We start from the raw sequence: 24,063 nt of genomic DNA, 5'->3' as shown, positions 1-24,063 counted from the left end.
TGTACGTCTATGCCTGTTGCAGAGTGTACGTCTATGCCTGTTACAGAGTGAGTGTACGTCTATGCCTGTTGCAGAGTGTAGATCTATGCCTGTTGCAGAGTGTACGTCTATGCCTGTTGCGGAGTGTAGGTCCATGCCTGTTGCGGAGTGTAGGTCTATGCCTGTTGCAGAGTGTAGGTAGAGTGTACGTCTATGCCTGTTGCGGAGTGTAGGTCTATGCCTGTTGCGGAGTGTAGGTCTATGCCTGTTGCAGAGTGTAGGTCTATGCCTGTTGCAGAGTGTAGGTCTATGCCTGTTGCAGAGTGTACGTCTATGCCTGTTGCATAATGTAGGTCTATGCCTGTTGCAGAGTGTACGTCTATGCCTGTTGCACAATGTAGGTCTATGTCTGTTGCAGAGTGTACGTCTATGCCTGTTGCAGAGTGTAGGTCTATGCCTGTTGCAGAGTGTACGTCTTTGCCTGCTGCAGAGTGTAGGTCTATGCCTGTTGCAGATTGTACGTCTATGCCTGTTGCAGTGTGTACGTCTATGCCTGTTGCAGAGTGTGCGTCTATGCCTGTTGCGGTGTGTAGGTCTATGCCTGTTGCAGAGTGTGAGTTTATGCCTGTTGCAGAGTGTGAGTCTATGCCTGCTGCAGAGTGTACGTCTATGCCTGTTGCAGAGTGTAGGTCTATGCCTGTTGCAGAGTGTAGGTCTATGCCTGTTGCAGAGTGTACGTCTATGCCTGTTGCAGAGTGTAGGTCTATGCCTGTTGCAGAATGAAGATCTATGCCTGTTGCAGCGTGTACTTCTATGCCTGTTGCAGAGTATACGTCTATGCCTGATGCAGAGTGTAGGTCTATGCCTGTTGCAGAGTGTAGGTCAGTGCCTGTTGCAGAGTGTACGTCTATGCCTGTTGCAGAGTGTAGGTCTATGCCTGTTGCAGAGTGTAGGTGTATGCCTGTTGCAGAGTGTACGTCTATGCCTGTTGCAGAGTGTAGGTCTATGCCTGTTGCAGAGTGTAGGTCTATGCCTGTTGCAGAGTGTAGGTCTATGCCTGTTGCGGAGTATACGTCTATGCCTGTTGCGGAGTATATGTCTATGCCTGTTGCGGAGTGTAGGTCTATGCCTGTTGCAGAGTGTAGGTCTATGCCTGTTGCAGAGTGTAGGTCTATGCCTGTTGCAGAGTATACGTCTATGCCTGTTGCGGAGTGTACATCTATGCCTGTTGCAGAGTGTAGGTCTATGCCTGTTGCAGAGTGTACGTCTATGCCTGTTGCAGAGTGTACATCTATGCCTGTTGCAGAGTGTACGTCTATGCCTGTTGCAGAGTGTACGTCTATGCCTGTTGCAGAGTGTACGTCTATGCCTCTTGCAGAGTGAAGGTCTATGCCTGTTGCAGAGTGTACGTCTATGCCTTTTGCAGAGTGTAGATATATGCCTGTTGCAGAGTGTAGGTCTATGCCTGTTGCAGAGTGTAGGTCTATGCCTGTTGCCGAGTGTACGTCAATGCCTGTTGTAGAGTGTAGGTCTATGTCTGTTCCAGAGTGTACATCTATGCTTGTTGCGGAGTGTAGGTCTATGCCTGTTGCGGAGTGTAGGTCTATGCCTGTTACGGAGTGTAGGTCTATGCCTGTTGCAGAGTGTAGGTCTATGCCTGTTGCAGAGTGTACGTCTATGCCTGTTGCAGAGTGTGCGTCTATGCCTGTTGCGGAGTGTAGGTCTATGCCTGTTACGGAGTGTAGGTCTATGCCTGTTGCAGAGTGTAGGTCTATGCCTGTTGCAGAGTGTACGTCTATGCCTGTTGCAGAGTGTACGTCTATGCCTGTTGCGGAGTGTAGGTCTATGTCTGTTGCAGAGTGTACGTCTATGCCTGTTGCAGAGTTTAGGTCTATGCCTGTTGCAGAGTGTACGTCTATACCTGTTGCAGAGTGTAGGTCTATGCATGTCGTAGAGTGTACGTCTATGCCTGTTACAGAGTGTAGGTCTATGCCTGTTGCACAGTGTACGTCTATGCCTGTTGCAGAGTGTACGTCTATGCCTGTTACAGAGTGAGTGTACGTCTATGCCTGTTGCAGAGTGTAGATCTATGCCTGTTGCAGAGTGTACGTCTATGCCTGTTGCGGAGTGTAGGTCCATGCCTGTTGCGGAGTGTAGGTCTATGCCTGTTGCAGAGTGTAGGTAGAGTGTACGTCTATGCCTGTTGCGGAGTGTAGGTCTATGCCTGTTGCGGAGTGTAGGTCTATGCCTGTTGCAGAGTGTAGGTCTATGCCTGTTGCAGAGTGTAGGTCTATGCCTGTTGCAGAGTGTACGTCTATGCCTGTTGCATAATGTAGGTCTATGCCTGTTGCAGAGTGTACGTCTATGCCTGTTGCATAATGTAGGTCTATGCCTGTTGCAGAGTGTAGGTCTATGCCTGTTGCAGAGTGTACGTCTTTGCCTGCTGCAGAGTGTAGGTCTATGCCTGTTGCAGATTGTACGTCTATGCCTGTTGCAGTGTGTACGTCTATGCCTGTTGCAGAGTGTGCGTCTATGCCTGTTGCGGTGTGTAGGTCTATGCCTGTTGCAGAGTGTGAGTTTATGCCTGTTGCAGAGTGTGAGTCTATGCCTGCTGCAGAGTGTACGTCTATGCCTGTTGCAGAGTGTAGGTCTATGCCTGTTGCAGAGTGTAGGTCTATGCCTGTTGCAGAGTGTACGTCTATGCCTGTTGCAGAGTGTAGGTCTATGCCTGTTGCAGAATGAAGATCTATGCCTGTTGCAGCGTGTACTTCTATGCCTGTTGCAGAGTATACGTCTATGCCTGATGCAGAGTGTAGGTCTATGCCTGTTGCAGAGTGTAGGTCAGTGCCTGTTGCAGAGTGTAGGTCTATGCCTGTTGCAGAGTGTAGGTGTATGCCTGTTGCAGAGTGTAGGTGTATGCCTGTTGCAGAGTGTACGTCTATGCCTGTTGCAGAGTGTAGGTCTATGCCTGTTGCAGAGTGTAGGTCTATGCCTGTTGCAGAGTGTAGGTCTATGCCTGTTGCGGAGTATACGTCTATGCCTGTTGCGGAGTATATGTCTATGCCTGTTGCGGAGTGTAGGTCTATGCCTGTTGCAGAGTGTAGGTCTATGCCTGTTGCAGAGTGTAGGTCTATGCCTGTTGCAGAGTATACGTCTATGCCTGTTGCGGAGTGTACATCTATGCCTGTTGCAGAGTGTAGGTCTATGCCTGTTTCAGAGTGTACGTCTATGCCTGTTGCAGAGTGTAGATCTATGCCTGTTGCAGAGTGTACGTCTATGCCTGTTGCGGAGTGTAGGTCCATGCCTGTTGCGGAGTGTAGGTCTATGCCTGTTGCAGAGTGTAGGTAGAGTGTACGTCTATGCCTGTTGCGGAGTGTAGGTCTATGCCTGTTGCGGAGTGTAGGTCTATGCCTGTTGCAGAGTGTAGGTCTATGCCTGTTGCAGAGTGTAGGTCTATGCCTGTTGCAGAGTGTACGTCTATGCCTGTTGCATAATGTAGGTCTATGCCTGTTGCAGAGTGTACGTCTATGTCTGTTGCAGAGTGTAGGTCTATGCCTGTTGCAGAGTGTACGTCTATGCCTGTTGCACAATGTAGGTCTATGTCTGTTGCAGAGTGTACGTCTATGTCTGTTGCAGAGTGTACGTCTATGCCTGTTGCAGAGTGTACGTCTATGCCTGTTGCGGAGTGTAGGTCTATGTCTGTTGCAGAGTGTACGTCTATGCCTGTTGCAGAGTGTAGGCAGCGTCGGACTGGCCCACCGGGAACCGGTGGATTCTCCGGTGGGCCCTGGCATCTGGTGGGCCCTGGCACCTGCTGGCATACAGTGCCAGCAGTTGCCTAGGGCCCCCGCTGCTCCAGGGGCCCCCAGCCAGTGGTGTGTCGCACACCATGCAGCTGCTATGGGGGCCCCTGCCAGCGGAGCAGCAGCGGGTGTCAGGAGGCAGGAGCCCCTGTCCCCGCTGCTAAAGAGAAATGAATATTCACTGCGAAGCAGTGAATATCATTTCAGGTCTCCACACCCCCAGAGGCCCCGCCCCCAGCCCAGTAGCTGCTCTGCAGACTACAGCTGTAAATCAGGGCCGGCGCCGCCCTCAGTCCTCTCTGCTCCTGGCTCACAGCCAGTGCGCGATGACGTCACTACATCGCGCACCCGCTGTGTGTCTGGCAGAGGGGGCAGCTCCTGACACTGAAGCCGGGATCAGCGTGGGAGCGAGGAGGAGAGGTGAGTATTGTGTTTTGTTTTGTTTTTTATATCTCTCTCACTCTCTCTATCTGTCTCTCTCTATTTCTCTATATATCTCTCTCTCTATCTCTCTTATATCTATCTTTCTATCTATCTATTATCTATATCTATCTATCTCTATATATCTCTCTCTCTATCTCTCTTATATCTATCTATCTTTCTATCTCTATCTATTATCTATATCTATCAATTTCTATATCTATCTCTATCGCTCTATCTTTATATCTATCTTTCTATCTCTACATCTATCTCTATATCTATCTATCTATCTCTATATCTTTCTATATATATCTCTATATCTATCTATTATGTCTATCTATCTCTATATCTATCTATCTTACTCTATCTATCTCTATATCTATTATCTCTATATTTATTATCTATCTAGCTACCATCTATATCTATCTATCTTTATCTATATATATCTCTATCTAATATCTATATCTATCTATCTCTACACCTATCTATCTATTTATCTATCCGTTATCTATCTCTATATCTTTTCTCTGTATCTATCTATCTATCTATCTCTATATCTATATCTCTCGCTATCTATCGCTCTATCTCTATATCTATCTCTATATCTATCTTTATATCTATCTATCTCTATATCTCTATAGCTATCTATCTATATATCTCTATCTATCTCTATATCTATCTCTCTGTATATCTATCTATCGCTCTATCTCTATATCTATCTTTCTATCTCTATATCTATCTATCTTTATCTATTTATCTCTATATCTTTTCTCTATATCTATATCTATCTATCTCTATATATATATCTATTATCTCTATATCTATATCTATTTCTCTCTATATCTCTCTCTATATCTATCTATCTATTTATCTCTATCTCTATATCTATCTCTCTGTATATCTATCTATCTTTCTATCTCTATATCTATCTCTATATCTATCTATCTTTCTCTATCTATCTATCTATCTCTATCTATTATCTATATCTATCTCTATCTATCGCTCTATCTCTATATCTATCTTTCTATCTCTACATATATCTCTATATCTATCTTTCTATCTATATCTATCTATTATTACTATCTATCTAGCTATCTCTATTATCTATATCTACCTATCTCTATATCTTTCTATCTTACTCTATCTCTATATCTATCTGTTATCTCTATATTTATTATCTATCTTTATCTATCTATCTCTATCTATTATCTATATCTATCTCTCTATCTATTTATCGATCTCTGTATCTATCTCTCTCTCTATCTACCGCTCTCTCTATCTCTATCTATCTTTATATCTATATCTATCTATCTCTATATCTATTATCTCTATATCTATCTACCTATCTATCTCTATATCTATCTCTATATATATCTGTTTCTCTCTATATCTATCTCTATATCTCTATAGCTATCTATATATTATCTCTATATCTATCTATCTATCTATCTATATATTATCTCTATATCTATCTATCTATCTCTATATCGATCTATCTCTATATCTGTTATCTCTATATCCATATCTATCTCTATATCCATATCTATCTCTATATCTATCTATCTCTATATCTATCTATCTCTATAGCTATCTTTCTATCTAACACTATATCTCTATATCTATCTCTATATCTCATTATCTATCAATCTCTATCTCTCTCTCTATCTATCTATCTATCTATTGATCTATCCATCTATCTCTATATCTATCTATTATATCTATCTATTATCTCTATTATCTATATCTATCTATCTATCTATCCATCTATCTATCTATCTCTATCTATCTCTATATCTCTCTATATCTATCTTTCTAACTCTATATCTATCTATCTCTATACATATCTCTATATCTAGCTATTATCTCTATATCTATCTCTATATCTATCTTTCTATATCTATCTGTCTCTATATCTATCTCTATATCTATCTATCTCTATATCTATCTATCTCTATATCTATTATCTCTATATCTATCTATCTCTATATATATCTATTTTTATTTATAGCCATCTATCTATATATATTTATATCTATATATGTCTATATTATTATTATTATTATTATTATTATTATTATTATTATTATTATATCTGTATATCTCTATCTATTATCTATCTCTATCTATATATCTATCTATCTCTATATCTTTCTATCTATAGCTATCTATCTCTATATCTATCTATCTATCCATTATCTATTTTCTATCTATCTCTATATCTATCTACCTATCGATCTATCTATCTATCTATCTATCTATCTATCTATCTATCTATCTTTCTTTCTATATCTATCTTTATATCTATCTCTATCTATCTCTATCAATCTTTCTATCTATATCTATCCATTATCTACTTTCTATCCATTATCTACTATCTATCTCTATATCTATCTATTTCTACATCTATCTTTCTATCTATATCTATCTAACTCTATATCTATATAGCATTATACCCTATGAGGGGGTGCATTATTCCCTATGAGGGGGGCAGTATTATACCCTATGAGGGGGCAGCATTATACCCTATGAGGAGGCAGCATTATACCCTATGAGGGGGCAGCATTATACCCTATGAGGGGTGCATTATTCCCTATGAGGGGGTGCATTATTCCCTATGAGGGGGGCAGTATTATACCCTATGAGGGGGTGCATTATTCCCTATGAGGGGGGCAGTGTTATACCCTATGAGGGGGGCAGTATTATACCCTATGAGGGGGGGAAGTATTATACCCTATGAGGGGGCAGCATTATACCCTATGAGGGGGTGCATTATTCCCTATGAGGGGGGCAGTATTATACCCTATGAGGGGGGCAGTATTATACCCTATGAGGGGGTGCATTATACCCTATGAGGGGGTGCATTATACCCTATGAGGGGGTGCATTATACCCTATGAGGGGGGCAGTATTATATTCTATGAGATGGCTGCATTATATTCTATGAGATGGCTGCATTATACTATGTGAGGGGGCTGCTTTATATTCTATGAAGGGGCTACCCCAACTCCTGCTACATAATTAAGACATGTACAACCTTATATTATACCCGGATATTAGCGTGTTTTACCACATAATTGGTGGTCTGGTATTTAACTCTATGCAGCTACATAGTGGGCCCCAAGAATGATTTTCTCTGGTGGGCCCAAGGTGTTCCAGTCCGACGCTGAGTGTAGGTCTATGCATGTTGCAGAGTGTACGTCTATGCCTGTTACAGAGTGTACGTCTATGCCTGTTGCACAGTGTACGTCTATGCCTGTTGCAGAGTGTATGTCTATGCCTGTTACAGAGTGAGTGTACGTCTATGCCTGTTGCAGAGTGTAGATCTATGCCTGTGGCAGAGTGTAGGTCTATGCCTGTTGCAGAGTGTAGGTCTATGACTGTTGCAGAGTGTACGTCTATGCTTTTGCAGAGTGTAGGTCTATGCCTGTTGCGGAGTGTAGGTCTATGCCTGTTGCAGAGTGTAGGTCTATGCCTGTTGCAGAGTGTAGGTCTATGCCTGTTGCAGAGTGTAGGTCTATGCCTGTTGCAGAGTGTACGTCTATGCCTGATGCAGAGTGAACGTCTTTACCTGTTGCAGAGTGTACGTCTTTACCTGTTGCAGAGTGTAGGTCTATGCCTGTTACAGAGTGTACGTCTATGTCTGTTGCAGAGTATAGGTCGATGCCTGTTGCAGATTGTACGTCTATGCCTGTTGCAGAGTGTAGGTCTATGTCTGTTGCAGAGTGTACGCCTATGCCTGTTGCAGAGTGTACGTCTATGCCTGTTGCAGAGTGTACGTCTATGCCTGTTGCAGAGTGTAGGTCTATGCCTGTTGCAGAGTGTACGTCTATGCCTGTTGTAGAGTGTAGGTCTATGCCTGTTGCAGAGTGTAGGTCTATGCCTTTTGCAGAGTATACGTCTATGCCTGTTGCGGAGTGTAGGTCTATGCCTGTTGCAGAGTGTAGGTCTATGCCTGTTGCAGAGTGTACGTCTATGCCTGTTGCAGAGTGTACGTCTATGCCTGTTGCAGAGTGTACGTCTATGCCTGTTGCAGAGTGTAGGTCTATGCCTGTTGCAGAGTGTACATCTATGCCTGTTGCAGAGTGTAGGTCTATGCCTGTTGGAGAGTGCACGTCTATGCCTGTTGCAGAGTGTACGTGTATGCCTGTTGCAGAGTGTATGTCTATGCCTGTTGCAGAGTGTAGGTCTATGCCTGTTGCAGAGTGTAGGTCTATGCCTGTTGCAGAGTGTAGGTCTATGCCTGTTGCAGAGTGTAGGTCTATGCCTGTTGCAGAGTGTAGGTCTATGCCTGTTGCAGAGTGTAGGTCTATGCCTGTTGCGGAGTGTACGTCCATGCCTGTTGCGGAGTGTACGTCCATGCCTGTTGCGGAGTGTAGGCCTATGCCTGTTGCGGAGTGTAGGCCTATGCCTGTTGCGGAGTGTAGGCCTATGCCTGTTGCGGAGTGTAGGCCTATGCCTGTTGCAGAGTGTACGTCTATGCCTGTTGCAGAGTGCACGTCTATGCCTGTTGCAGAGTGCACGTCTATGCCTGTTGCAGAGTGTACGTCTATGCCTGTTGCAGAGTGTACATCTATGCCTGTTGCAGAGTGTACGTCTATGCCTGTTGCGGAGTGTAGGTCTATGCCTGCTGCGGAGTGTAGGTCTATGCCTGTTGCGGAGTATAGGTCTATGCCTGTTGCGGAGTGTAGGTCTATGCCTGTTGCGGAGTTTACATCTATGCCTGTTGCGGAGTGTAGGTCTATGCTTGTTGGGGAGTGTAGGTCTATGCCTGTTGCGGAGTGTAGGTCTATGCCTGTTGTGGAGTGTAGGTCTATGCCTGTTGCGGAGTGTAGGTCTATGCCTGTTGCGGAGTGTATGTCTATGCCTGTTGCAGAGTGTATGTCTATGCCTGTTGCAGAGTGTAGGTCTATGCCTGTTGCAGAGTGTACGTCTATGCCTGTTACAGAGTGTACGTCTATACCTGTTGCAGAGTGTACGTCTATGCCTGTTGCAGAGTGTAGGTCTATACCTGTTACAGAGTGTACGTCTATGCCTGTTGCAGAGTGTAGGTCTATGCCTGTTGCAGAGTGTAGGTCTATGCCTGTTGCAGAGTGTAGGTCTATGCCTGTTGCAGAGTGTAGGTCTATGCCTGTTGCAGAGTGTAGGTCTATGCCTGTTGCAGAGTGTAGGTCTATGCCTGTTGCGGAGTGTAGGTCTATGCCTGTTGCGGAGTGTAGGTCTATGCCTGTTGCGGAGTGTAGGTCTATGCCTGTTGCAGAGTGTACGTCTATGCCTGTTGCAGAGTGTACGTCTATGCCTGTTGCAGAGTGTGAGTTTATGCCTGTTGCAGAGTGTGAGTCTATGCCTGTTGCAGAGTGTAGGTCTATGCCTGTTGCAGAGTGTAGGTCTATGCCTGTTGCAGAGTGTAGGTCTATGCCTGTTGCAGAGTGTAGGTCTATGCCTGTTGCAGAGTGTAGGTCTATGCCTGTTGCAGAGTGTAGGTCTATGCCTGTTGCAGAGTGTACGTCTATGCCTGTTGCAGAGTATACGTCTATGCCTGTTGCAGAGTGTACGTCTATGCCTGTTGCAGAGTGTAGGTCTATGCCTGTTGCAGAGTCTAGGTCTATGCCTGTTGCAGAGTGTAGGTCTATGCCTGTTGTGGAGTATAAGTCTATGCCTGTTGCGGAGTATACGTCTATGCCTGTTGCGGAGTGTAGGTCTATGCCTGTTGCAGAGTGTAGGTCTATGCCTGTTGCAGAGTGTAGGTCTATGCCTGTTGCAGAGTGTAGGTCTATGCCTGTTGCATATTGTAGGTCTATGCCTGTTGCTGAGTAAACATCTATGCCTGTTGCGGAGTGTACGTCTATGCCTGTTGCGGAGTGTAGGTCTATGCCTGTTGCAGAGTGTACGTCTTTGCCTGTTGCAGAGTGTACGTCTTTGCCTGTTGCAGAGTGTACGTCTATGCCTGTTGCAGTGTGTACGTCTATGCCTGTTGCAGAGTGTAGGTCTATGCCTGTTGCAGAGTGTACGTCTATGCCTGTTGCAGTGTGTACGTCTATGCCTGTTGCAGTGTGTACGTCTATGCCTGTTGCAGAGTGTAGGTCTATGCCTGTTGCAGAGTGTACGTCTATGCCTGTTGCAGAGTGTGCGTCTATGCCTGTTGCGGAGTGCAGGTCTATGCCTGTTGCAGAGTGTGAGTCTATGCCTGTTGCAGAGTGTACGTCTCTTCCAGTTGCAGAGTGTACGTCTCTTCCAGTTGCAGAGTGTACATCTCTTCCTGTTGCAGAGTGTACGTCTCTTCCTGTTGCAGAGTGTACGTCTCTTCCTGTTGCAGAGTGTACGTCTCTTCCTGTTGCAGAGTGTACGTCTCTTCCTGTTGCAGAGTGTACGTCTCTTCCTGTTGCAGAGTGTACGTCTCTTCCTGTTGCAGAGTGTACGTCTCTTTCTGTTGCAGAGTCTACGTCTCTTCCTGTTGCAGAGTGTACGTCTCTTCCTGTTGCAGAGTGTACGTCTCTTCCTGTTGCAGAGTGTACGTCTCTTCCTGTTGCAGAGTGTACGTCTCTTCCTGTTGCAGAGTGTACGTCTCTTCCTGTTGCAGAGTGTACGTCTCTTCCTGTTGCAGAGTGTACGTCTCTTCCTGTTGCAGAGTGTACGTCTCTTCCTGTTGCAGAGTGTACGTCTCTTCCTGTTGCAGAGTGTACGTCTCTTCCTGTTGCAGAGTGTACGTCTCTTCCTGTTGCAGAGTGTACGTCTCTTCCTGTTGCAGAGTGTACGTCTCTTCCTGTTGCAGAGTGTACGTCTCTTCCTGTTGCAGAGTGTACGTCTCTTCCTGTTGCAGAGTGTACGTCTCTTCCTGTTGCAGAGTGTACGTCTCTTTCTGTTGCAGAGTGTATGTATATTAGATTGTAAACTCCGAGGAGCAGGGTGTGTATTGTATATTAGAGTGTAAGCTCCTAGGAGCAAGGTTCATTTATCTTGTCCTTTCCAGATCGAATCTCCTGAGCTTATAATACGTACAGATATTCAGCAATATGCAGCAGGACAGATGTGATCCAGGGAAATATCCGATCGCCACAACTGGGGTCAGGAAGGAATTTTTTCCCCCCCTGAGGCAGAACTCTCCGGGGGGTTTCTTCGCCTTCCTCTGGATCTTGTGGTCCAGTGGCTCTCAGCTGGTCCTCAATGCCCACAGCTAGTTCTGTGGTCTGTATAGGGACTGACCTGAGACTCATTGTGATCATGGTTTAATTTCTTAAATTGCCGGTAATATTTTTATTACAGTGTTGCTTATTGCTATTCCAATAAAAAAAAATAATAAGAAAGAAAATAAAAAAGTTTCATGGGAGCTTTTTTCTATTCACTTTATTTTTGCACAGTTACAATGATGGGAGTGATCATTACTACTCTCAGTACTCTACAAGTTGAACCAGGAATTATGGGGGGCGCCATTTACAGAAGGTAGACCACATAAATCTCCACCCATTGTGGTATCATAATGTCAAATCCTGTCCCAAGTTACATTAAAATTGTTATGGAGTCAGTACCCTAAAATAGTATATGTCCTACACAAAAAACTACCCGATAGAAGACTGAAGACGGGGACACAGAGCAGCAGAATACAAGAGACACAACTGCAGGGTCGGACTGGGGTGCCAAGGGCTCACTAGTAACCAACTCCAGGGCCCCCCTTTTACAGCTCCATGCAAATGTGACATTATCCTCACTGACAAATTTATATAACAATGAACTGGGAAGATTGTTACATGAATAAGATGCTGCCTCTGTAAGTACATAGTGAATAAAGGATATTTTTCCAAATACTGCTATATAAGAGGGTGGTGGCCCACTAATGCACAGTGACCCACTGGAGGATTCTCCTGTTCTCCCATGAGCCAGTCCAAGCCTATATGTGTAATATACACTGCTCAAAAAAATAAAGGGAGCACTTAAACAATAGAATATAATCAAGTAAATCAAACTTCTGTGAAATCAATCTGTCCACTTAGGAAGCGACACTGATTGACAATCAATTTCACATGCTGTTGTACAAATAGAGAACAGATGGAAATTATTGGCAATTATCAAGACACCCTCAATAAAGGAGTGATCCTGCTGGTGGAGACCATAGAACACATCTAAGTACCAATGCTTTCTGGCTGATGTTTTGGTCACTTTTTAATGTTGGTTGTGCTTTCACACTCGTGGTAGCATGAGACGGACTGTACAACCCACATAAGTGGCTCAGGTAGTGCAACTCATCCAGGATGGCACTTCAATGTGAGCTGTGGCAAGAGGGTTTGCTGTGTCTGTCAGCGTAGTGTCCAGAGGCTGGAGGCGCTACCAGGAGACAGGCCAGTACACCAGGAGACATGGAGGGGGCCGTAGGAGGGCAACAACCACAGCTCCGCTCCGTACACCTCATACACATCTCCACTCCAGACACCTCGTACACACATGACTCCGCTCCGTACACCTTGCACACACATGGCTCTGTACACCTCGTACACACACGGCTCCACTCCGTACACCTCATACACACATACGGCTCTGCTCAGTACACTTCGTACACACACGGCTCCGCTCCGTACACCTCGTTCACACACGGCTCCATTCTGCACACTTCGTACACACGCGGCTCCGCTCCATACACCTCATACACACGCAGCTCCGCTACGTATAGCTCATACACACACGGCTCTGCTCCGCACACTTCGTACACACGTGGCTCTGCTCCGTACACCTCGTACACACGCGGCTCCGCTCCGTACACCTTGTACACACACTGCCCCGCTCCTTACACCTCGTACACACATGGCTCCGCTCCGCACACTTCATACACATGCGGCTCCACTCCGTACACCTAGTACACACGTGGCTCCGCTCCGTGCACCTCGTACACACACGGCTCCGCTCCGTACACTTTGTATACACGCGGCTCCGCTCCATACACCTCGTACACATGCGGCTCCGCTCCGTACACCTCGTACACACACGGCTCCGCTCCGCACACTTCGTACACACGCGGCTCCGCTCCATACACCTCGTACACACGCGGCTCCGCTCCGTACACCTCGTACACACACGGCTCCACTCCGTTCACCTCGTACACGGCTCCACTCAGTACACTTCAAACACATGCAGCTCCGCTACGTACACCTCATACACACACGGCTCTGCTCCGCACACTTTGTACACACGCGGCTCCGCTCCGTATACCTCGTACACACGCGGCTCCGCTCCGTACACCTCTTACACACACTGCCCCGCTCCATACACTTCGTACACACATGGCTCCACTCCGCACACTTTGTACACACACGGCTTCACTCCGTACACCTCGCACACACACTGCTCCACTCCGTACACCTCGTACACATACGGCTCCGCTCCCCACACTTCGTACACACACGGCTCCGCTCCGCACACACGCGGCTCCACTCCGTACACCTCGTACACACGTGGCTCACTCCGTACACCTCGTACACACACTGCCCCACTCCATACACTTCGTACACACATGGCTCCACTCCGCACACTTTGTACACACACGGCTTCACTCCGTACACCTCACACACACACTGCTCCACTCCGTACACCTCGTACACACACGGCTCCGCTCCCCACACTTCGTACACACACGGCTCCGCTCCGCACACTTCGCACACACGCGGCTCCGCTCCGTACACCTCGTACACACGTGGCTCACTCCGTACACCTCGTACACACGTGGCTCACTCCGTACACCTCGTACACACGCGGTTCCGCTCCATACACATCGTACACGCACGGCTCCGCTCTGTACACATCGTACACGCACGGCTGCGCTCTGTACACCTTGTACACACGTGGCTCTGCTACATCCACCCTATAAACCCCTCCTGACTCCACATAGAAACTTCCCCTCATCCAGCACGATGACAACCAGCACACAGAGGCCCCTGATCATGATCATGTGACGCCTGACTCCTCCCCTCCCGTGACCTCATCACAGGTCCTCTGTGCACACATAAGAGAACATAGCAGAGCAGGGAGATGATCGATTCTCCCTGCTCTGCCCCCCCCCCCCCCCCGGTAGCTACGCTACTGCCTCTATGTAATGAATAAAGATTTTCAACTGGAATATTTCATTGTGATATCTAGGATGTGGTATTTTAGCGTTCCCTTCATTTTTTTGAGCAGTGTATGTAAATGTAATGCTTTGTGTTTGTGGTGGATATCTGCACAGCTACATACTTTAGGGACAGACATAGTTAAAGCTTAGGACTGGCCCATAGTGTGAGGGGAACCCCCCAGTAAAAGAGGACTACTTCCTCTACTTCCTGAGAGTCAGATAGGGATGTACAGTAACCAAGGTCAAGTTCAAGTTGCAGTGGGCGGGCACTTATCATTCAAGGCAGTGGGAGGCCTTACTAGAATCTCTTGCGGACATTCCTGCAACATCCGGCGCCTAGGGTTCGGTACAGATAATGCCAAGAGTGCCTTATCCTCTAGTGTACAGAGGAAGCGGATGTGAAACTGCGTTAAGAGAAGGTAACGGATGCCCCGCGCACTGAGAAACTCGACAGGAAATCCCTGAAAAAACAGTTAATGTGAGGATAGTCCAGGAGGAACGGAGAGCGATGCTGGAGACATACTGTATTAAGGAAACAAAGAATAAGAAGTGTTGTGCCAGAAACTGCATGTTACAGTCTGATGAACATAAACTGCCCAATAAATATTTGCTTGTTAAAATGAACTGTGTGTTCCCTTAGTTATGTGTGGTCTACAGGTGAATGTGATAAACCCTACACTTGTCATTACGTCGGGACTGGTACCAGGGCCAGTTTTAGACAAAGTGGGGCCCTGGGCAAAAGTTTAAAGTGGGGCCCTAAATGCTCACATATTGCACCATCACACAGTGACATTTCTGTTCTATTTACATGCACAGAGTTCAGGCCGTTAAACGAGCGTGATCGACAATATTGAAGTCGTTTAACGCATGTTTCCCGGCCTCTTTACTCCGGCTGGGGAAGAATGATGGGGACAGATGCAGAAATCTACAAGCCATTAACCCTCATCCACTTTCAGACTCCCTACACTCATTACTGTCCCCAATCTCCTCTTTTTCATGTCCTGATCTGGCTGTACATCACTACAATGAAACTCAGAAGAGAGGTGGCACAGAGGAAGGTTGCAGTATCTCGTGTCCAGGAAGGGTTTCGGTCCCTAGGACAATTCCTGGGTGAAAGTTGAGGACATCTCAGCCTCAAGGCTGATTAAGGCTTTTCACAGGAGATTTCCGAATAAGGCTCGGCCAAGAGGATCCGGAGGATCATCGTAAAAGGGGAGGTACTGTTAGAATATATTTCGTTTTGACTATCTGCCATCTTGTTGTGGTTTTCTGGCTGCTGGTCTTTTTCCTCTGGTGCTGGGTTTGTCTTAGCTCAGGTGATTGTATCATCCTTTACTACCCAGCACGTGCCTCCCAGTCCTTGCTGAACAACAGTTTTAATCCGCTATTGTTCTGGCTATGTGCCTTGTTTGCTTTCTGTGTGTGATTTTGTGTAGTTCTGGGATCTCTAGTTCTGCCAGTTTTGTTTTTCAGTTCATTTCTGCAGCTCCCGCTTGTTTTCTACTAGCAGGTTACCTGTTTTTGTTTCTAATCCCTAGACTTCTCAGGGATTCCCTTCCCCCTACCTGTAGGTCTTTGTTTGAGGTTAGTCTAGGAAACGTCAGTGGGTCTATTCACAAGGAATAGGTCGCCCACTCCATCGTAAGGTTTCAGCCTAGTTCTAGTGCAGGGTCAGTTTTTCCCCCATCTACCCTAGTCCTGAGTTGCAGATTCGTAACAATTTGTCCAGCCACAACAAAAAAAACACTCCCAGATTCCTGCAATATAAACAGCATCCAAGAACTTGCTCAAAGCTTGCAATGGTTAACTTTGGAAGCAGCCAGCATGCGAGTAATTGCCCTGGAGTACACTTTGAAGAACCTAAGGTAGGACTACCTGAGTTTTTTTCTGGCAAATGGCAGGAATTTTTTAAGTTTAAAAATGCATGTTTGCTATATTTTCGGCTTAGACCTAGGTCCTCAGGGGATGAATTACAGCGGGTGGGGATTATCATGTCTTTATTGTGAAATGAAACCCAAATTTGGGCATTTTCATTACCTCCTGATGATCCTTGTTTGACGTCAGTGGAGCATTCTTTACGGCTATGGGGTCACAGCAGCTGAGGCAGAGCTCAGACGGCTGAAATAGGGTTCTGGTGATGCTGAGAGGTATTGTACCTTGTTCAGACGATAGTCCGCAGAGGTCAGGTGGAATGACCCAGCGCTCAAGAGTCAGTTTTTAGCAGGTTTGAGTGAAAGGGTTAAAGATTTACTTATTGCATACCCAGCACCTGCTACTTTGGAAACTGCTATGCAGTTAGCTATCCTGTGGATAGAAAGTTGAGAGACAGTCAGAATGAAGAGAAGGCTCCTTCAATGCTGTACCCAGTCTCTCAGGATAACCCCGTAGACAGCGGGGAACCTATGCAACTTGGGGCGATGTCCTCCCGTTCCCAGGAGAGGGGGTTCTCTGAGGGGCTATGCTTGCATTGTGGTAAGGCTGACCATTTTATTAAGCAATGTGAGAGTCGCATAAGGAAAAAAAATAGGGGTCAGTAGGAGCAACACTCCCATTCATACTGCATTTATACGGTCCGCAGGAGTCGTTTTTTCTGGTAATACCACCTATCGTGGTCAGTCCATTGATTTTCAGGATTGTGGTTCTGCACTTAATTTGATTGATCAACAATTTCTAGACAAATATAAGTTTGATTCTGAACCATTGTCATCTCCTTTTCCTGTTGTGGTGATTGATAACAGTCCCCTGGAGCATGGGTGCGTTTCCCGAAAGGTCACCGGGTTTCCACTTATTGTGAATATGGAACATCAGGATTGTATAGACTTGTTTGTACTTGATAAATTGCCTTTTCCAGTCATCCTGGGTTTACCCTGGTTAAAAATGCACAATCCTTTGCAGGACTGGTCGTCTAGTGCTTTAAGGTCCTGGGGTCAGGGATGTTATGGTAAATGTTGTAATGTTCACATTGCTGCTGTTGTGAAGAGGGAGCTACCTGAACCCATTCAGGATTTCTTGAAGGTATTTTCGGAAGTTGAGTCGCAAGCTCTACCACCCAATAGAGATTGCGATTGCGCTATTGAGTTCATCCCAGGTGCTACACTCCCTAAGAGTCGTTTATTTAATTTAACGATTCCCAAGAGGGAGGCCTTAAAGGACTACCTACAGACTAGTCTAGCTGCAGGGCATATAAGACCCTCTAAGTCCCCTGTGGCCATAGGATTTTTTTTTTTGTCAAAAAAAGGATGGGGGTCTTAGGCCGTGTCTGGATTTTCGGGAGATTAATAAGATTACTGTGCGCAATCCTTACCCGTTACCACTAATTCTGGATTTGTTTAACCAACTAGCTGGAGCCAAGTGGTTCTCTAAAATTGACCTTCGTGGGGCATATAATTTGCTGCGGGTGAAGGAGGGCGATGAATGGAAGACAGCCTTTAATACCCTGGAATGTCATTTTGAGTGTCTAGTGATGCCTTTTGGCCTTACTAATGTGCCTGCTTTTTTTCAAAAATTTCATTAATAACATTCTGAGACCGTTGATCGGTAGGAGTGTTATTGTTTATTTGGATGATCTTTTGATCTACTCACCTGATCTGGAGTCGCATTGGCAGAGAGTCCGCAAAGTTCTACAGATTATGAGCGAAAACACACTCTTTGCTAAATTGGAGTAGTGCGAGTTTGCGGTACAGAAAATTAGTTTTATGGGGTACTTTGTCTCCAGTGATGGCTTTGAGTTGGACCCGGTGAAGGTTCAGGCAGTACTGGAGTGGCTTAGGCCTGAATGTTTAAAGTCGGTTCAAAGATTTTTAGGGTTTGCTAACTATTATAAAAATTCATAAAGAATTTTTCTGTTATCGCTAAACCTATAACTGATCTCACCAAGAAGGGTTCTAATACTGTACAATGGTCCACTGAGGCTGTTAAAGCTTTTGAGTATCTCAAGGAGAGGTTTAGCTCTGCTCCTGTTTTGATCCAGACAGATGAGACTAAGCCATTTCTGGTAGAGGTTGATGCCTCATCAGTAGCGGTGGGGGCAGTTCTGTTCCAGGAGGGAGAGGATGGGGTGCATCCCTGTGCTTTCTTTTCTAAAAAATTTTTGGAGACTGAGCTCAAGTATGATGTTGGGAACCGAGAGTTGCTGGCTACTAAACTCGCGTTTGAGCATTGGCGACATTTTTTGGAGGGGGCTAGACATCCGATACAGGTTTTTACTGATCATAAGAATCTGATATATCTGGATGCTGCTAAACGTTTGAATGCCCGTCAAGCTAAAGCTAGGTGGGCACTGTTTTTTGCCCGGTTCCATTTCTCCATAACATATATCCCTGGGACAAAGAAAGTTAAAGCAGATGCTTTGTCTCATAGCTTCTCTCCAGATGTTAAGAAGGAGGAATGTATTTTGCAGAGAGGGGAGGTGGTGGCAGCATTGGGTTCTGAGTTGGAGAATAGCATCCTAGAAACCCAGAGTGCTGCACCAACGAACACTCCGTATGGTAAATTATTTGTGCCTAGAGCCTTGAGGAGAGCTAGAAAGACGATCGGTCAAAGTTTCTGGTGGCCAGGGTGTCAAAGAGAAATCATCAAGTGAGTGCGTCAGTGTACTGTGTGCGCTAGGTCAAAGGCCTCACATGCCCCAGCTGCAGGGTTGCTGTGCCCTTTGGAGGTTCCTAGTTCACCATGGATACATCTTGCTATGGATTTTATCACCGATCTGCTGGTTTCTGAGGGTTTTTCTGTCATCTGGGTTGTTGTGGACCAGTTTAGTATGATGTGTCATCTGGTCCCATTTTAAAAATTTCCCTGCGCCAAGACTCTAGCTAAGGCATTTGTGAAAGAGATTGTCAGGCTCCATGGTGTTCCCACGGACATTGTTTCCGATATCATCCTTTATTACCCAGCACGTCTCCCAGTCCTTGCTGGACAACAGTGTTAATCCGCAAGTGTTCTGGCTAGGTGGCTTGTTTGCTTTCTGTGTGTGATTTTGTGCAGTTCTGGGATCTCTAGTTCTGCCAGTTTTCTTTTTGTTTTTCCGTTCATTTCTGCAGCTCTCGCTAGTTTTCTACTAGGAGGTTACCTGTTTTTGTTTCCAGTCCTTAGACTTCTCAGGTATTCCCTTCCCCCTACCTATAGGTTTTCGTTTGAGTTTAGGCTAGGTGGGTCTATTCACAAGGAATAGGTTGCCCACTCCATCGTAGGGTTTCAGCCTAGTTATAGTGCAGGGTCAGTTTCTCCCCCATCTACCCTAGTCCTGAGTTGCAGATTCGTAGCATCATCAAAGTGACTAACGACCTTCTGACAGGAAAACGTAATGGTGACCACTCTCTGCTCGTTCTGCTTGACCTCTCTGCAGCTTTCGATACTGTTGACCACCATCTCCTACTCTCTATGCTCCAGTCAAAAGGCATAAATGACACTGCTCTCTCCTGGTTCTCTTCCTATCTTTTTGACTGCTCCTTCAGTTTTTTGTTCGCTGGCTCCACTTCCTTTCCTTTCCCTAACTGTTGGGGTCTCTCAGGGCTCAGTTCTTGGCCCACTTCTCTTCTCTCTCTACACTGCCCCAGTTGGACAGACCATCAGCAGATATGGCTTTCAGTACCATCTTTATGCTGATGACACACAACTATACACGTCATCCTCTGACCTTACCCCCCCGCTGTACTACAGAAGACCAGTGACTGTCTGTCCGCAGTCTCCAACATCATGTCCGCTCTCTATCTGAAACTCAACCTTTCCAAAACTGAACTACTTCTGCTCCCGCCATCTACTAACCCCTAAATCTGACATCTCCCTCTCTGTGGGTGGCACCACAATAATGCCACGGCAGCAGGTAGCATTGTCTGGGTATTACGTTTGACACCAATCTTTCCTTCACCTCCCATAAACAATCTCTTTCCCACTCTTGCCGCTTACACCTAAAGGACATCTCTAGAATCTGCCCCTTTCTCACCATGGAAACAACAAAGACCCTCACTGTTGCCCTGATCCAATCCCATCTGGACTACTGTAATGCTCTATTTACTGGCCTCCCCCTCACTCGACTTCCCCCTCACCAGTCCATCCTTAATGCAGCAGCCAGGGTCATACAACTGGCTAATCGGTACTCAGACGCGTCCGCTCTTTGCTAGTCATTGCACTGGCTGCACATTCATTATAAGATCCAATTCAAACTGCTTGTTCTCACACACAGTATGGCACCTGGCTACATCTCCTATCTCATTTCTGTTAATCGGCCTACCCGCTCGTTACGCTCTGCAAGCGACTTTCGACTAACCTGTACTCTAATCCGTACCTCCCACTCCCGGCTCCAAGACTTCTCCCGGGTCGCACCAATCCTATGGAATGCTCTAACCCCAAGAACTTAGGACTATCCACAACTTACACAGTTTTAGGCACTCCCTAAAAACACATCTGTTTAGGGCAGCCTATCACGTTCCCTAATCGGTGTGTGTGTATAGCCCATTCACTATATGAGAATAATCCTCCATCGAACTCCACCAATTAGGACCACAAATATTGTCTGGTGACTAGCTCATGCAGCTTTTATCTATCCCCCACTCTCTCAAGATGGCTGGACCATCAATGTAAATGAACACCTGTACTTTGTCTCCCCCTACCTCATAGTAACATAGTAACATAGTTAGTAAGGCCGAAAAAAGACATTAGTCCATCCAGTTCAGCCTATAAAATTCTGTCAGAATAAATCCCAGATCTATGTCCTTCTAAAGAACCTAACAATAACTGTAAGATACAATATTGTTACGCTCCAGGAAGACATCCAGGCCTCTCTTGAACCCTTCGACTGAGTTCGCCATCACCACCTCCTCAGGCAGGGAATTCCAGATTCTCACTGCCCTAACAGTAAAGAATCCTCTTCTATGTTGGTGGAAAAACCTTTTCTCCTCCAGACGCAGAGAATGCCCCCTTGTGACCGTCACCTTCCTTGATATAAACAGATCCTCGGAGAGATATTTGTATTGTCCCCTTATATACTTATACATGGTTATTAGATCGCCCCTCAGTCGTCTTTTTTCTAGACTAAATAATCCTAATTTTGCTAATCTCTCTGGGTATTGTAGTTCCCCCATCCCCTTTATTAATTTTGTTGCCCTCCTTTGTACCCGCTCTAGTTCCATTATATCCTTCCTGAGCACCGGTGCCCAAAACTGTACACAGTACTCCATGTGCGGTCTAACCAGAGATTTGTACAGAGGCAGTATAATGCTCTCATCATGTGTATCCAGACCTCTTTTAATGCACCCCATGATCCTGTTTGCCTTGGCAGCCGCTACCTGGCACTGGCTGCTCCAGGTAAGTTTATCATTAACTAGGATCCCCAAGTCTTTCTCCATGTCAGATTTACCCAGTAGTTTACCGTTCAGTGTGTAATGGTGATATTGATTCCTTCTTCCCATGTGTATAACCTTACATTTATCATTGTTAAACTGCATCTGCCACCTTTCGGCCCAAGTTCCCGACTTATCCAGATCCATCTGTAGCAGAATACTATCTTCTCTTGTATTGACTGCTTTACATAGTTTTGTATCATCTGCAAATATTGATATTTTACTGTGCAAACCTTCTACCAGATCGTTAATAAATATGTTGAAGAGAATAGGTCCCAACACCGACCCCTGCGGTACCCCACTGGTCACAGCGACCAAGTTAGAGAATATACCATTTATAACCACCCTCTGCTTTCTATCACTAAGCCAGTTACTTACGCATTTACACACATTTTCCCCCAGACCCAGCATTCTCATTTTGTGTACCAATCTCTTGTGTGGCACGGTATCAAACACTTTGGAAAAATCAAGATATACCACATCCAATGACTCACCTTGGTCCAGTCTATAGCTTACCTCTTCATAAAAACTGATTAGATTGGTTTGACAGGAGCGATTCCTCAAAAGCCCATGCTGATATGGCGTTATTCTTATTGAGATAATCCAGAATAACATCCCTCAGAAACCCTTCTAATATTTTACCAACAATAGAGGTTAGACTTACTGGCCTATAATTTCCAGGTTCACTTTTAGAGCCCTTTTTGAATATTGGTACCACATTTGCTATGCGCCAGTCCTGTGGAACAGACCCCGTCACTATAGAGTCTCTAAATATAAGAAATAATGGTTTGTCTATTACATTACTTAGTTCTCTTAGTACTCATGAGTGTATGCCATCCGGACCCGGAGATTTATCTATTTTAATCTTATTTAGCCGATTTTGCACCTCTTCTTGGGTTAGATTGGTGACCCTTAATATAGGGTTTTCTTTGTCTCTCGGCATTTCACCTAGCATTTCATTTTCCACCGTGAATACCGTGGAGAAGAAGGTGTTTAATATATTAGCTTTTTTTCTCATCATCTACAACCATACTTTCCTCACAATTTTTTAATGGGCCTACACTTTCACTTTTGATTCTTTTACTATTGATATAGTTGAAGAACAGCTTGGCATTAGTTTTACTCTCCTTAGCAATGTGCTTCTCTGTTTCATTTTTGGCAGCTTTAATTATTTTTTTAGATAAAGAATTTTTCTCCTTATAGTTTTTTAGAGCTTCAACGGTGCCTTCCTGCTTTAGTAGTTTAGATGCTTTCTTTTTACTGTTAATTGCCCCTCTTACTTTTTTACTTTAGTAGATTGTAAGCTCTCACAAACAGGGTTGTCTTATTTTGCTTTAATTATTGTATTTATTTTACCGTTGAAACTTATGACTTGTCTATGAACTGTTAAACTGTAAAGCGCTGCGGAATATTTTGGCGCTATACAAATAAAGATTATTATTGTTATGTATTTATTTATATAGTCCTTATGTATGACGGGTATATGGGCACGGGAATATGGGATGGTGGATATGTATGATGGGTATATGGGCACGGACCTATGGGATCGTGGATATGTATGATGGGTATATGGAACAGGACTATGGGATGGAGGTTATGTATGATGGGTATATGGGCATGGGACTATGAGATGAAGGATGTGTGATGGGTATATGGGCACTCGACTATGGGATGGCGAATATGTATGATGGGTAAATGGGCATGGGACTATGGGATGGAGGATGTGTGATGGGTATATGGGCACTCGACTATGGGATGGAGGATAGGTATGTTGGGTATATGGGCACGGGACTATGGGATGGAGGATAATTATAATTTGCTAAAACTATCCACAGTTAGTTACTATGCTCGGGCAGCGCTGGGCTCTTCAGCTAGTTTATTTATATACAGTCAGGGCCAAAAGTATTGACACCCCTGCTATTCTGTCAGATAATACTCAGTTTCTTCCTGAAAATGATTGCAAACACAAATTCTTTGGTATTATTATCTTCATTTAATTTGTCTTAAATGAAAAAACACAAAAAGAATTGTCCTAAAGCCAAATTGGATATAATTCCACACCAAACATAACAAAGAGGGTGGACAAAAGTATTGGCACTGTTCGAAAAATCATGTGATGCTTCTCTAATTTGTGTAATTAACAGCACCTATAACTTACCTGTGGCACCTAACAGGTGTTGGCAATAACTAAATCACACTTGCAGCCAGTTGACATGGATTAAAGTTGACTCAACCTCTGTCCTGTGTCCTTGTGTGTACCACATTGAGCACGGAGAAAAGAAAGAAGACCAAAGAACTGTCTGAGGACTTGAGAAACCAAATTGTGAGGAAGCATGAGCAATCTCAAGGCTACAAGTCCATCTCCAAAGATCTGAATGTTCCTGTGTCTACCGTGCGCAGTGTCATCAAGAAGTTTAAAGCCCATGGCACTGTGG

Source organism: Dendrobates tinctorius, unplaced genomic scaffold, assembly GCF_039654945.1.
Source record: "Dendrobates tinctorius isolate UK_male_01 unplaced genomic scaffold, ASM3965494v1 ptg000031l, whole genome shotgun sequence".
NCBI lineage: Eukaryota > Metazoa > Chordata > Amphibia > Anura > Dendrobatidae > Dendrobates > Dendrobates tinctorius.
This window is presented reverse-complemented; position numbering follows the sequence as displayed.